This window comes from Barbus barbus (assembly GCF_936440315.1).
Source record: "Barbus barbus genome assembly, chromosome: 37".
In the NCBI taxonomy this organism is placed as follows: Eukaryota; Metazoa; Chordata; class Actinopteri; order Cypriniformes; family Cyprinidae; genus Barbus; species Barbus barbus.
In genome coordinates this window covers 22,322,344-22,339,054 of record NC_136715.1, presented here as the reverse complement: position 1 = coordinate 22,339,054, position 16,711 = coordinate 22,322,344, and positions in this window count along the sequence as shown.

Below are 16,711 nucleotides of genomic sequence, written 5' to 3'. Positions count from 1 at the left end.
TAATAATTTGATACAATGCACTTATTGTACTTATAGTTTTAAAAATACGTAGTTACAACTGTAACTAATTTCTGAAATTACATTTATAATTACACTGTTGACCCATCCCTTACACCTTAACCCACCCTTAAACCTACCCATCCCACCAAACCTGTCCCTAACCTTACCCGTATCCCACCTCAATAGCAGTAAAAGTGTTTTGCAATCCAATATTACCACAGTAAGTACATTGCACTTATTTTTTTATGTAAGTACATAGTAGTTAAGGCCACCTAATATAAAGTGTGACCAGACATCTGGCAACAACAGACTCCCAAGGCATTGACACACACCTTAACTGTAAGGTGTGCTCAGGATAACCTTGTGTTCACTGGTGAATTAGTATTTGTCTCCCTCCAATGGTTTTCTGATGAATCAACAAAGCAATCAAAATATCATTTCCAATTAAATTAAGCCTTTGTATGAAACTTTTTAAAACAGCTAATTTACATCACAAATTAAATGTTCACTGCCCCCCATAACACTCAATTCGAAATCCCTGTCATCAATACAACACTGGAATGTTATTAATTATTTAATAATACTGTTTAAATATTATGAGTGTGTTGATTCAAGCAGCCTGTGGCTATTGTCCCATATAGTCCTCCAAACTAGTGATGCCAGCCTTTTTTGAGCCCAAGGCACACCTTTTACATTTACATTTAGTCATTTGGCAGACGCTTTTATCCAAAGCGACTTACAATTGGGGAATACAAAAAGCGATTAATCTTGAAGAGGCAATCAGACCGAGGAAGTGCTCGTAACACCAAGTCTCAGTCATTGTTCAAATAAGTACAAGCTAGTAAGCGGAGAGAAAGATAGATTTTTTTTTTTTGAGTTTAGGATGAAGTCAAGTACTGCCGAAAGAAATGAGTTTTCAGTTGTTGCTTGAATATTGCCAGGGAAACACCTTTTTTTCAAGAGAATAGTATAAGTCAGTAGTTTGATATTTGTTCATTTGATATACACTTTTATCTAAAAAGACTATAATCTAAATTCAATTTCATCAGCATGGTTGTTTTTTTTTTGGTTTCTTTTATCTTGAATTTGAACCCATGACAAAGCTTGCACCATCCTCCACAAATTAACATCTGTATTGTTCCATAATAGTTTTGTGTTTCCAATATTGGAGTATGTTGTCACAAAAGACCAGTTTGTGTTAAATGAACTATAGCTATTTTTTCCCAGTCAGTAATGATGAGCTTGTGTCTGTAGCCAATACTTGAAAGTTAAAGACAGAAACTGAAATAACAAAGACAACCTATATAAAAGCTCTAAATATACACTCTTAAGTTTCCAAAAGTGGGGTTTCACGTGATGCCATAGAAGAACCAGTTTTGGTTCCCCAAAGAACCTTTCAGTGAACAGTTCTTAAAAAACATATTTTTTTTTAGTGTAAAGAACATTTTAAACAACCTTTTGTGAAATTAAACGGTCCCATGCATGGTAAAGGCTTTTCTTTTTTTTTTTCTTTTTTTTTTTGTGTATTGGAGAGACAGAGGTGACTTTTAAAACACACATTGACCAATATTGTGACATGTTGTCACAATATACAGTATTGGCATAACCTGTCAAGAAAAAGCTTATTTTAAAAACATTTACAAAAACAATAATTGTATTATATACACATTATAAACAAAAAGGTACAAAACCTGTGGTTATATGTACCATTTTGGTAGATACGTACACTTTAGGTACTTATATGAACCCTTTAAATAAGTTACAAAGTTCTACTTTTTGAATTTTGTACCTTAAAGAGTGTATATTTACAAAACAGCAAAATAGAAGGTAACACACAAAACCTTGGTTTTGGCCTACAAATACTCCTATTTTCATTTCATTATTTATTTTTTTAATTAATCAATTAAAATGAATCAATTTTATAAATCATATCATTTTTAATGACAGTCTGACCTTTTATTCAAACTCAGACTCTTGACTGAAAGTGGTTTTGTTCACATTTACACGACGGCTATTGTAAAATAAATAAATACATATATGGTTTTCTGAGTCAGCTATATACTATATAGATATTTAATCATTCGTTGTTTATTAGGCCTATTAAAAATACAAGTCAATGTGATACATTTTCACAGTTAATCATACTGCAACCACAATTCTCGACAGAGCCACATTTCAGCTAATTCCGTATTTTTCTTGCCAATATTTACGTTTGAGATAAGAATAAAAAGAGAGAGATGGAGAAAAGCGTAGGCTATGTGGGAGGGAGGGAGGGAGGGAGAGGCGTGCCAGTAGCGCGCGCAGCATCACTGAATGCAGGGCATCATCCCCACAGAGAAAGACAGCAGCGCCTCCACGCCCAGCAAACACCGCCAACGCTGCTGAACATGAGGTAAGATTTAAACCAGTTCAATCTATTAGTGAATATTAAACCACGGGAGACAGGTGTATCACAACATATGCATGTCTGCGGTGTTTATGCGGTAAATCTGACGGCTGTGTGTCCGCGAGACGTGGTGAGGTCCTGATGAGAATATTTATGAGCGCGCCAGACAGGACCGTTCACCTCAAGCGTTTTCCCACGAATCTTACGCGTTCAAATAAGATTAAATTAAACTGCATGAGGGCAACAAATATGTTGTTTTAGGGGCCTAAACATCAGAGTATCTCTGTCTGATATAACAGCTAAAATATCACGGCCAAGGTCAACAATAAAACAGCAAGGATATCTGCTCTGTCCGAGTCATGGGCTTTAATATTCAGAAACCCGAGGGTGATGGTCATTTTCTTATTCGGTTTATGATGAAAGCTTTCTAGCAGCCATCCGATGCCCATAGAAACAAAGAAATGAATCTTCTGCAAATGTGTTTCGGCCTCCATTACCGTGAATTTAGCATGAACACAAAGAAAACGTGACGATTATTCGAGATGCTGATTGCATGATATTAGATTTGCCAGTACATTATTGTAAATAGTCTGGGTTCATCCTAAACCAGAGTCTCAATAACCATCAGACTTAAGGAAAAAATATTATTTTGATAGATAGATAGATAGATAGATAGATAGATAGATAGATAGATAGATAGATAGATAGATAGATAGATAGATAGATAGATAAGATTTATTCAGCACTGAACTATTGCTTAAAATACCCACTTTACTAGACAATAAACATACACATAGTGAATAAATAAACAGAATAGTGTACCAACAGTCACCCTATTTGAGTTTAATTTTATAGTGACTGTATGTTATCCTTCTGTAATAAATGCGTTGGCATGAAATATTGATTTGAGTTTAATTTTTAAAAATGTATTTAGTTAATTTGCATGATCACTGCTATAGGGAGCATATTTATATATCATATTATATTTGGACACTATCATTATTTCAATTAGAAAAGGTGCAGCACTTATACGAATAAATTCTACTTTATTGGTTAAAATGCATGTGACGTTTCGGCCAGTATCCATTTCTTAACCGTATGCTGCACCTGGCCAATTATTCCAGATTGATATGTAATAATATATGAAATTCTAAGAGAGGCTGTGTTTCTGAGAGAAAAAAAAAATTGCACAGCAAAACCTGATCCAATGAGACTCTAAACCTTAAGCTGAATGGGGCTGAGTTAAGGCCACAACTTCTATGGTTAATAAGCATAAAGGCTGAGTTTAACCAGCATTAAGTCTAGATGTTTCAGGGACCAGGGAGTCAGTGTCCATGAAAACCCATGTCTGGACCACCCCTGCACAGCTTGGTGACTCAGCCTAGTCCCCTGGACACAGTTGTGATGTAGTCTTAAAAAAAACATGAACTGCTTACATAATGTTATGTGAGTATTATAGAAAGTGCTAGTAAAACCTTGCTGGCTATTCAGAGACAAGATAGTTGTGCTTTATGAACAAACTATAAGAGCTTGCTTCCTGAAAGGCATGTTGAAAAGATTATCATGAATATGACAGGTAATCTGTATGAAAACAATCTATAGGCCAGTTTCCTTTATGTATGTATTAGAGCTGCACGTTTCTGGATAAACTGAAAATCAAAACCTTTTTCTTTTTTCAAATAGAGATTCTCCCACAACTCTTAACTTAACAAAATATTGTGTCATTTACTAGAGGCTGTGACAAAATATTAATCGCTGCAGTGTATTTAAAAGTATTATATTAATTTGTGTGAATTATTTAAAAAATTAAAATAAATATGCAATATATACATTTAAAATAATAAACCAATTTTTTTTATTATTTATTAAAATTATGAAAAATTGGTTTGAACGAATGATTCAATGACTCACTCATAAATACTTGTTTCATTACTGGATGAATCAGCATTTTTTTAAGGAATCTCTGGACTGAATGATTGAATGACAAATACGTTTTTTAACTCTCGCTTGTCTCCACCTAGTGGGGAAACAACTTAATCGACACAAACGTTATTTGAAGCGCCATTTGCTCTCAAAAGGTGATTTTTGAGAGCAAATGATTCAAACACAGATTTGAATTTTCCGGAAGGTCTTTTTCAAATGTTTAATAGACATGGTTGTTGTTTAGAAATGAGATTGCTTGGGTGATTGAATCGAGATTGCGATCTTTTAATGATTAATCGTGCAGCTCTAGTATGTAGCTATGTATGTATGCATGTAAGGGATAATCCATGGCTAGCTGTGCATGAAATGATTTTAAGGCATGACGTGGATGCAAAGAGCCACCCAGTGTGGAGCTGAATGCCTCCAAGGAGTGCATTAAAATAGTTTAATGCACAGCTTGCCGTGCATTATCCTGCTTATACCAATGAAGGGTAAAAATGCTGCTTATTGTCATCAGTATCAAAGCTATTTTATGAATAAAAGTTGTGAAGCATGGTTGACGAGAAGTTTCTGTGCTCCTGAATGTTTCTGTGTGCGATCTCTGTGTGCAAGTGATATGTGTGTGTTTGTGTGCGTCAGTGAAAGCAGTGCATTAGTATAGAACGGTGATTAAACTGACTACCTGTGTATTAAACCGTTTTAATGCATACCTGCCAGGCCAGTCAATCAGAATCGAATATATCATTTTGGAAAGCTTATTTTATTTATGTTAAAATAGAAGGTCTGACGACTGCTGATGTGTCATTTGTTTTCTCATTTGCTGAGGAGCAGGGCCGGTGCTCCGCACACGCACATCACGCACTGCGCGTAGGGCACCAAGTGCTTGGGGGGGGGGCACCAAAAAATCTGGGTCGTGAAAATATCATCACAATATAGGCTACTAGTATAAATAACAAATAAAATATTTCTAGCATGTTAATATACAAAAGTAATATAGGCCTAGACCAAATTAGTCGAGAAAAAGGTGAATCTCTGTGCCAGTCTCCCTCTGGTGCCCCCCCTTCCCCACCTCCCAGTGGTCTGTTCAATTATGCTTCAATCAATTTCAAATTTGGCCGACACCGACCTCAGACATGGCCTCGAAAAGGCACCAAGAGTTTTTGAAACTTGGGCTGTTAAAGATGCAGTTTGTTTGAGAAGGAAAGGAAGGCCAATCGTTGGGGTCCTCATCGTCATATTTGAATGACAAATAAAGCTAATTTTCCCCCTAGGTAGGCTATACGTTACAGATGTGTGTGCATATAGCTATTAGTGCAGAACGTTCCCTATTGTAATTTCTTCGCTTCAATATAATGCCTATCTGCCTCTTGGTAAGGTGAACTTTAGAAAAACCCTGCAACTGAACGTGATGCCAAATTAGACCGCTTAGATAAAGTTTTTTCGTTGTTGTTCTATGCGGTCATTTTCAAGAGGTTCGGCCAAGGGCGACATCTGTTGGTGAAACTGAAATTAGAAAAAAAAAAACCACAATCTCAGTGTTTGTATATTTTCATATTCACAGAGTTGTCAAATTATTAGGGCTGGGAAAAGATTAATCTCGATTAATCGCATCCAAAATAAAAGTTTGTGTCTACATGATATATGTGCGTGTACTGTGTATAATTATTTTGTATATAGAAATTATATATACAAAATAATTATACAAAATTATATATACAAAATAATTATACAAATTTTTTTTTTCAAAGCTCAAACTCATCAAAACGTACCTACGTTCATCAATGGGGCAGGAACGTTTAATTGGTCTGGCTGTCATCAGCATCAATGGGGAAGTGGCTCAGAAACTGTCATATGATGACCTGATAGCTGATTTTGCAGCTAGGAAATGTAGGCGTGTGCCTCTGTAGGGCCTCTGACAACTGATGGTAGTGAAAATGTTTAATATAGTTCTATAGAATAGCAGAATGGTCTCTTTATAGAGATGTAGTCCCTCTGTTGAGTAAATTCTACTGTGCAGTTATGTATGGTTATTTGCAGTTTAAAATGTGCACTTTAAAATTCATACTTCATAAAATTCATACACTTATACTGTTATTTGCACTTTAAATTTTTTTTGCACTTTTAACTTTCTGTGTTTACATTGTTCTGTTCCAATTATTTATTTGCAGCAGTTATTTTGGAAGTAAAGAGAACCTAACTAAGAAATTCTGAATGGTAGTTATTTCTTTGGTGGTGGTGGGGGGGGGCACCGCCAAGCGTTTGTGCTTAGGGCACCCAAATGGCTAGCGCCGGCCCTGCTGAGGAGGTAAAATAAATATTTTACGAGGTGGTGATTTTGTATGAACTCATATAATGCGATTCATATATGATTTTCAGAAAAAAAATTAAGCTTGAAGAGACATCCCTTAACCTAACTGTCAATGGGGGTATATTCAGGTCATACAAAAAAAATATAAAACAGTTATGAATTACCATGAGATTGTGTTGGCATATATAATATGTATGATGATTTTTATGAAGGTTTAGTCATGTTGTGGTTAGCATAGATTGATATGTCCCATGAGATATGATATGTTTCTGTTGAAAGAGCTGAAACTTGTCAGTGGCACTTTTTTGTTTCATTCAAGCCTGATCATAATACAATATTGAGCTGTACTTTTGCACATTTTCAGAGCTTCAGTTTAATTTTCCAGTCTTTAGGGATGTTGGAACTGATGATATGGAGTATATGATGAAGGTTAATGCAGTGTTGTTGTTTTTACATTTAGCAGCATTTCTTGCAGTACCTCTCCTGTCCTGCAAAATTTTGCTGACCATTAGAATTCATTGTGATGAGTCATTAATATTACACTGAATAATTCAGTGACCTTATAAACACATTGTTGACTGATGGCTTTTTAGCATGGAGGCTACTTTACAGCACTCACACAGCATCAGCTTTGAGTAATGCCTTCATTCAAATTTTAAACTAGTCCACGCAATTCAGTTGACTGGTTGAGAAAGGGTTATTGGTTTTGGAATAATTCAGTATTCGTACTCTCAATGAAATGAATCACTATCCCCCTCTTGGCTGATGGGGGAATTGCCTGAATTTGCAGCCACCATTTTATACAAACAGTCCACAGTACAGCGCTACAGTCGGGTTAACGTAGTCTCTTAACAAACACATGACCTGCTGGCTCGGGTATGGGATTCTCAGGCATGGTGCTGTTTCCAGGTGCTGTTTCCTTGGTAACCAGACAGTCTAGGAGTGAGCGGTTGTTGTGAGATGGTCAGGGAGGGGGGAGGAGGGTAAGCATCCTCCATCTTCTTTGTTCTCATTCCCACTGCTTGTGGCCTACTTTAGTTAATTGTATCAGAAACCCTGTGCTCAACGCATGTCTGGTTACAATAATTTTTTCGTTCTTAAATGAAATTTTTCTTTGGTCTTATATAATAGAATATAATATTGTATAATGTAATAAAAGTATACAATATGTTATATTATATCAAAGTCAGACCAGTGAAAAACAGATAAAAGGGATATTATTATATTATATATTGGTAGATTGATGAATGACTTGGTTTAGTGAGGCTGTTTGCTGACATTTGCATCATTTGTAGTCTTAGCGTGTTTTCCGGCTGTTGTGTGTGCATGACTGAAGAGCCTCAGGCTCTTGTTATATCACAGTTATAGAGGACTTTAGGACACAGTCACAGCCACACGTGTGCATCAGAGTCACTCACACAACATAACAGACTCTCTGTTCACCTGTCAAAGGAAATCTGTTTAAACTTAACTACAGTTTTCAACATTTGAAATGGATCTAAAAAGTTCATCAAAGTTGTCTTAAGACAAGAACACGTTTTGGTTTGAGTTTTTAGGACAACTTTAATGAAAGGTTTTGATCCACTTCAAATGTTGACTAGTGTTTATTATATATATTTTATATTTCCCATAACCTCCAAACACATTTTTAGAAACATTTCTGCGTCGAAGCAATAATTATTCACTTATACATTACTAAAAGATCTTGGATGAAATTAATTTTTGCAATTCTCTGATTTCAGAAAGTCCATTTCTTAAAAAAAAAAGAAAAAGAAAAATACTGTAAAAGGGTGCAAACGCTTGCTTAATCCTGACTAATGTCTAATTTCAGTTGTTCTGAAGATTAACCTGCAGGGTCAGAACATTTTCAGGTGTCAAAGGTTGTATAACACGACTTATACAACCTTTGACACGACTTCTGTGGGAAGTCGTGGCCTAATGGTTAGAGAGTCGGACTCGTAATCGAAAGCTTGCGGGTTCGAGTCCCCGGCCGGCAGGGATTGTAGGTGGGGGGAGTGAATGTCCAGCGCTCTCTCCACCCTCAATACCACGACTGAGGTGTCCTTGAGCAAGGCACCGAACCCTCAACTGCTCCCCGGGCGCCGCAGCATAAATGGCTGCCCACTGCTCCGTGTGTGTGTGTGTGTGTGTGTGTGTGTGTGTGCACACCTGGTATTCATCACGTCCTGGGGACCAAATGTCCCCACAAGGATAGTAATACCAGTAAATCTGAATCTTGTGGGGACATTTTTTGGTCCCCATGAGGAAACAAGCTTATAAATCATACAGCATAAAGTTTTTTTGAAAATCTAAAAATGCAGCATGTTTCCTGTGAGGGCTAAGTTTAGGTGTAGGGTTGGTGTAGGGCAATAGCACATACAGATTGTACAGTATAAAAACCATTACGCCTATGGGATGTCCCCATAAAACATGGAAACCCAACATGAGTGTGTGTGTGTGTGTGCATTTGTTCACTACTCACTGCTGTGTGTGTGCACTTGGATGGGTTAAACGCAGAGCACCAATTTCGAGTATGGGTCACCATACTTGACAATACGTCACGACTTATAAGCAGTTTGCAAATAGTGTAATAATAATAATAAACATTTTAAAATAATGTAATTGTGATTGGTTTATTTTGCATATATGAAATTACATATGCTCACCGTGGCAACCTTTATTTGATCAAAAATATAGTAAAAACATCAAAATTGTGAAATATGATTACAATTTAAAATGCTATTTTAATATACTTTAAAATGTTTATTCCAACATTTTATTGCCCAATTTATTCCTGTGATCAAAGCTGAATTTTCAGCATCATTACTCCAGTCTTCAGTGTCACACGATCCTTCAGAAATCACTCTAATATGCTGAGTTTCTGCTCACTAATTATCATTGTTGAGAATTATTAATAACAGTTCTTATTAATGTTGCAAACTGCATAATACTTTTTGTGGAAAGGATATACTTCTTTTTTTTATCTAATGAATAGAAAATTTTTAAGAACAGCGTTTATTTGAAACAGAATTGGTCTCTAGAATCAAACCTGGGTCACCTTGTACACTAAACAATAGCTGCACCATTAGAGCTGACTATTTTATTGCCCTGGGCTTGTGTGTATCTGTCCTCTATGCATCATGTAATGAGATATTGGATGTCTTTCCCATGTAGCCTAGGGGAGGTGTGCTTTACAGCTGTAGGTCTGAGGATTAGCCCATATATTGAGACAAACTGAACGTTTGGGTATCACTGTATGTCTCGTCACAATGCTAAATCAGATGCTGAGATTTTTAGAGCATTCCCTTCTGAAGAAAGCAGGTATTGTGTGTTACCATGGCAACCGCGAGAACTGCTGCCCCATATTGGCAGCTCATTAACACTCTTCCAGTTATTTTCCTCAAGGGATAGATCTTAGAGTAGATTACCCAGCATCCACTGCAGCACACACAGCAGAGCACAAAAAGCAAGGATTTAAAATAAAAGAAGAAATATCGCCATTTCCTCTCCTCCTGACTTCATTAATTTAACAGTTATTGAAACACCTCCAGGAGCCAATTAAAATGCAGAAACGTCTAAAGTGTCTGCATGGTGCCCGATTGGTTGTGCACTCAGCCTATTAGATCTGGAACAAGACTATCCAGATGAAAAAGATGAACCAGCTGTGCTTAAATCCCTGTGGACCGTCACACATGCTTCATCATCAAACATCTCTCCGTTCTTCAGCTCTCTCCCCCTCTCTTTTTATATCTTATCAGAGGCACCAGCTTTCAATTTAGGGTGTCCTGTGCTGTCCAGATTAATTCATGCCGTCTAAACCCTGCTGAATTTACAGTCAGATGTGTCCTAATGATCTAAAAGCAATTGCGTCAAAATCAGCCACTGCTCTGGCCATCGTGTTCCTGGCAAATTGGTTTTCTTCATTGATCTGTGAGTCTGAATTTTAATGGATTGATTTTGGGGTTGTGTGTTATCTTTACATAATCTAGCCTGTCCTTAGATGGACCTCACCCGAGCGTATAAAGGCACGATGTCCTCCAGAGAGGTCTGAGTGAATGTCCAGAGGTCTGGCCGGCTCTGGTAATAGTTAACACTGGCTGACACTGGAATCTGTTCGGTCTGGAGAACGCAGCAGTCTGTTTGTGAGTAAATCTTTGTTTGACTAATGGAGGGCCATTAGAGCAGAATTACAGAGACTTAATTTAGACAATTAGAGGATTGTCGTGATTGCAGTGAATGCCTTGGGATTTTGTATCTGTGCTGGCATCTCCACTGTGCCAGAATATCATCCAAACATCCAAATTCGTTATTAGAAATGATCAATCTAAAAGATTTTAGTGTTGTATTCTGTGCTAAGATGTACTTTGTTCTGTGCTGTGTTAAGACACATTGGGCTTTGTATAGGTGTGTTACATTGTGTTAGGGTGTGTGTGGGGGGTGGGTAGGTAGGTGGATGGGGGGAATAGGTGCTTGAATCATTAATCTAATTTACTGGAGCATAAATGTATAATATATATATATAAATACATATATATATAATTACATATATATATAAAACTCCAGTGTTGTAGCAGTAGCCAAAAATACAGTCAAAATGATCAATTTTCCTTATATGCCAAAAAGTAAAGATCAAGTTCCATGAATATATTTAGTAAATTTCCTACCGTAAATATATTACAACTTAATTTTTGATCAGTAATATGCATTGCTCAGAACTTAATTTGGACAACTTTAAAGGCGATTTTCTTAATATTTGTATATATATATATATTTTTTTTTTTACACCCTCAGATTACAGATATTCAAATAGTTGTGTCTCGGACAAATATTGTCCTATCATAACAATAACGCAGTTTGAACAAAGGTGGAACTCCCCGAAGGAGGTTTTAACTGGGCTAGTTTGGCCTGTTTGTGGGCTAGTTTTGACCTGGCAACCCTGATTTAATCATTAAATAAATCTCTCTTTCATGTGCACATTTATGCATCGTTATGTTGAATGCTACTTGAACAGTAGGTGGGGTATTACCAATTGCTGTAAGTAATCAGTCAGACTTCCTTGTGATAAGCACTATCCAGTGCAAAATTGTGACTGTATTCTAAAAATAAGCTCAAAAACAATCTGTGACCTTATTGACTTTGACAACCAGCCCAAACATGCTTATAATAAGCAGTATATTAAGCTTATATAGGGTTCAGATACGTTGGGTGTATTGGCCTGTGTTAGGGTTAGGGTGTGTTAAACTGTGTTGGGCAGCATTAGGCTGTATGTCCACCAAAGTGTTTTTAAGCAGCTGAAATTGCCAGGTGCTCTCTTTTGAGCTGTGAGCATTTGAAAGCTTGTTATTTATGATGTGTTCTATAGTGCTAAATGTGTTAAGCTGTGTTTTTGATTACTGTATGTGACTTTTTTAAGGTTGTGTTAAGCTATGTTCAGGTATGTTAAACTAAGACTGTTTAAAGATTGCCATAAGGGTTTTTGTTTTTCAGCAGTTGGAACTGTTTTTTTTTTTTTTTACCTTTAGACAAAAAATGGCTTATATAGGATGGAATATATAATGTGAAATATGGATCTCATATCTGAAGAAGAAAAACCTCGTCAGAGGCCCAAACTGAGCATATATCCAAATTGGTACTGTTGCTATTTAGATGGCCAAACAGTAACATTAAATTTGTAATGTACAATGAGGTGTTTATAATAGTATATCAGACTACTTATATAAAGTGCATGTGAATATCAGTTGTTGCAGTCCAGTAAATGTTCATAAAAAAGTAATTTTTTATGTGTACTTTATAAAAATCTGGTTCAACCGTAATTTTATGAAGCTACAATAATACTTTTTGTGCACAAGGAAAACTTTAATTCCTAACTAGAATTGTAGGCTATTTTAGGGTCTGTTCAGATGTTTTGGACTGTTTTAAGGTTGTTTTAATATGTGTTAGGATATATATAGCCAATAGTGTTCTGGGCTGTGTTAGGGTGGGTTAAGCTGTGTTTGACTGTGTTTCAGACTGTGTTAAGTTATGATGTGCAGTGCTAGGTTGTGCTGTGCTAAACTGTCATCTATACTGGTATTATCAGCAGGTTAATATTATGACATTGGTGCTGTAGAGCAGACTCAACTTTAAAAATGTTTGAGATTGAGGCCTCCCTATCCCCCAGGTCTGTTTAAAGACAGCATGCACAAATACAGACAGCAGTTTTCTTCCATACAGTAAATTTCAATTACAAACATGGCCACAACTGATAAAAAAATAAAAGTTCTTAGGGCACGTGAATGTCTGTTAGTATGGAGGGAAGGGAGCATAGAAAAACAGACAGAAAGCAAGGGATAGTAGAAAAGGCAAGCGGCGTAGAGAAATGTTTAATGTCTTCCTGATCTGGACTATAGTGGGGGATGGTGAAAGAGGGTTGGAGGAGCTGCTGGCACCAGTCACAGGGAGAATTAACACAGCCGTGAATAATGCAAACCTGTCACATCAACCGCAAGGAGGCTATGCTCATACAGACAGATGGCTTGGTGATGATTTTTTTTTTAAAACTTGATCATCCACAAGCATAAATGACAGACTTTGCTTTCATTATGTATTCCAGACATGGCTGTGCATTTTCATATTTTTTTGTATACAAAAACGCTGTATTTGTTATTTGAGGTTGAATGTAAATTCAAGTCAAGTCAAATTTCTATAGTGCTTTTCACAAAACATGTATTTTCAATGCAGTTTTACAGAAAATCATTGTTAACATTCTTAATATCTCCATGCCTTGTCACATTCAGCAGATTAAACTCAGATAACAACATAGTTTACATTTTACAAAAATACAAGCAATCAAGCAGTTGAGATTTGCTGTATATGCCAGGTACATCTCAAAAAATATATAATATATAATAATATATAATAGTAATTTTTTTCTTGTAACATTTCAAAAAGTGAAACTTTCATATATATTTAGATTCATTACATGTAAAGTAAAACATTTCAAAAGTTTTTTTTGTTGTTTTAATTTTGATGACTAGAGCTTACAGCTGATGAAAGTCAAAAATCAGTATCTCAAAATATTAGAATATTTACATTTGAGTTTCAATTAATGACCATCACTACAGTATAAATTCCTGGTATCTCTTGTTCTTTGAATCCACAATAATGGAGAAGACTGCTGACTTGGCAATGATCCAGAAGATGAACATTGACGCCCTCCACAAAGAGGGTAAGTCACAGAGGGTCATTACTGAAAGGTGTGGCTGTTTAGAGAGTGCTGTATCAAAGCATATTAAATGCAAAGTTGACTGGAAGGAAGAATTTGGGTAGGAAAAGGTGCACAAGCAACAGGGATGACTGCAAACTTGAGAATGCTGTTAAGCAAAGCTGATTCAAACACTTGGGAAGCTTCCCAAGGAGTGGATTGAAGCTGGAGTCAGTGCATCAAGAGTCACCATGCTCAGACGTCTTCAGGAAAAGGGCTACAAGCCACTTCTGAACCAGAGACAACGCCAGAAGCGCCTTACCTGGGCTGTGGAGAAAAGAACTGGACTGTTGCTCAGTGGTCCAAAGTCCTCTTTTCAGATGAAAGTCAATTTTGCATTTAATTTGGAAATCAAGGTCCCAGAGTCTGGAGAAAGAGTGGAGAAGCACCGAATCCAGTCCAGTGTGAAGTTTCCACAGTCAGTGATGATTTGGGCTGGCATGTCGTCTGCTGGTGTTGGACCACTGTGTTTTCTGAAGTCCACAGTCAACACAGCCATCTACCAGGAAATTTTATAGCGCTTCATGCTTCCTTCTGCTGACAAGCTTTATGGAGATGATGATTTAATTTTCCAGCAGGACTTGGCACCTGCCCACACTGCCAAAGCTACCAAAAGCTGGTTCAATGACCATGGTGTTACTGTGCTTGACTGCCCAGCAAACTCGCCTGACTCTGCCTATTGTCAAGTATAGCACTTTTTACGCTACAAATCGTTGCAAAGCAGCTGTACACGAAATTAAGTTTCCACAATATATTTATATATTGCAGAACCTTAATATATTTAACTTATGGCAAAATTTGGTAATTCTGTATGTTGTCTGAGCTTTGGCATCCTCTGAGGTCCTCTGAGGGGTCGGCATTATCTTTTCTCAGGTGTTCGGTCATCTCAGATCATTTAAGGGTTGGATCCAGACTGAAGCTTCTGTCATTCCAGAAACAGAGAAACAAATAGAGACATAATTGGCGTAGCTGCTGTTCCATCTAAGCAAAAAAGATTTGTTCAACCCAAGCTAAAGAATAATAATAATGTACATTTGATCAGATATAACTGCAGTACAAGATTATAAAATGCATTATGTGAATGCTTGGCTGAAGATATGTGTCTTTAATCTAGATTTAAACAGAGAGAGTGTATCTGAACCCCGAACGTTATCAGGAAGGCTATTCCAGAGTTTGGGAGCCAAATGTGAAAAAGCTCTACCTCCTTTAGTGGACTTTGCTATCCTAGGTACTACCAAAAGTCCAGAGTTTTGCGACCTTAGGGAGCGGGTTGGATTGTAGCGTGGTAGAAGACGAGTTAGGTACGCAGGAGCTAAACCATTTAGAGCCTTATAGGCAAGTAATAATATTTTGTAAATGATACGGAACTGAATAGGTAGCCAGTGCAGAGACTGTAAAATTGGGGTAATATGATCATATTTTCTTGACCTGGTAAGAACTCTAGCCGCTGCATTTTGGACTATCTGTAGCTTGTTTATTGAAGATGCAGGACAATCACCTAGCAGTGCATTACAATACTCCAGTCTAGAGGTCATGAATGCATGCATTGTCAAGAGGAAGATGAGAGACACCAGACCCAACAATGCAGATGACCTGAAGGCCGCTATCATCTTATTGAGAATTAACTAAGGTTTATATGTTGATTTATTGTTTAATTTGAAGTAACCATGTTAGAGATCAGTGTCTGCTTTAGTTGGGCTCTTGACCCTTGACGTTTGTGCTAGGTTTATTTTATTTTTTTCTCTCTGGCTGTTGTAACCATATGTTCATCGAACATATTTGTTACAGCTCAAAAGCCCAGAAAAAAATGATCAGTAGTTGGTTGTTGTATGTTTGTAATGACAGTCATCTATTCGTGAACTGATCTCAGTGAGAGTGAACATAGACTCATTGTGTGTCTAATCTCTGATTAAATGGATGTTGTATTGATTATAGTAAAAGTGATTCTAAGAGCCAGTGGTTTTGTGACAGTCAGTTAATATAAAGGACTTTCCAAACAGTTTATCCAGAAAAAGTTTTCCTCTATGGTAGTAACTAGACTCACACAGACATCAAGAATCAGCTTGTGAACCTCAACAATGGTGACCATTAATAAATAAATAAAAATAATAAAATCATGCAGCAATGCATGCTGGGAACCATGGATGAGTTTTGTACTATGCTAGAACCCAGCATTCATTGCAACATGATTATTGTTTTATTTTTATTTTGTAATGGTCACCATTGTTGAGGTTCATAAGCTGATTCTTGACAAATTCTTGTAACTTATTCTTGCATATTTTATAATGTTTATTTTGTTTTTGTATATTTGGTTATTTCTCATCTGAATTTCCAGAAAACACATTGGGTTATAGTGTACATGCTTTAAGTAATGTTTCATACTGTAACAGCCGTCATGTTTAAAAATTATTTAAGGGCATGATTTAAATTGCCCTGTTGAGGTTTTTTTTTTTAATTCTCTGCATCCAATGTTACAAATGCTATTTCTCTTTAATAGAGGCCAATCTGACCAGAAGCCCCACAGAAAGTGCATTCAGGCCTGTTAAGTGTGAACACTGATGAAATATGAAATAGGCCTAAACTAAATTTGACAGCTGATTAATTCACCTTTGTGACATTTGCTGCCTGCAGTAATAATTAAATATTTCTGAGAGGTCAAGAGCCCTGACAACACCCCAGACATTGTTCACCCATTTTGGGTAGTTATCTGGTCCCAGCTGATCCAATCTGGCTGACATGTTTCAGTAACTGGACTACCAGATGACGGTCCTAGATTTTATATATATATATATATATATATATATATATATATATTAGGGCTGTCAATGTTAACGCGTTAACGCATGCGATT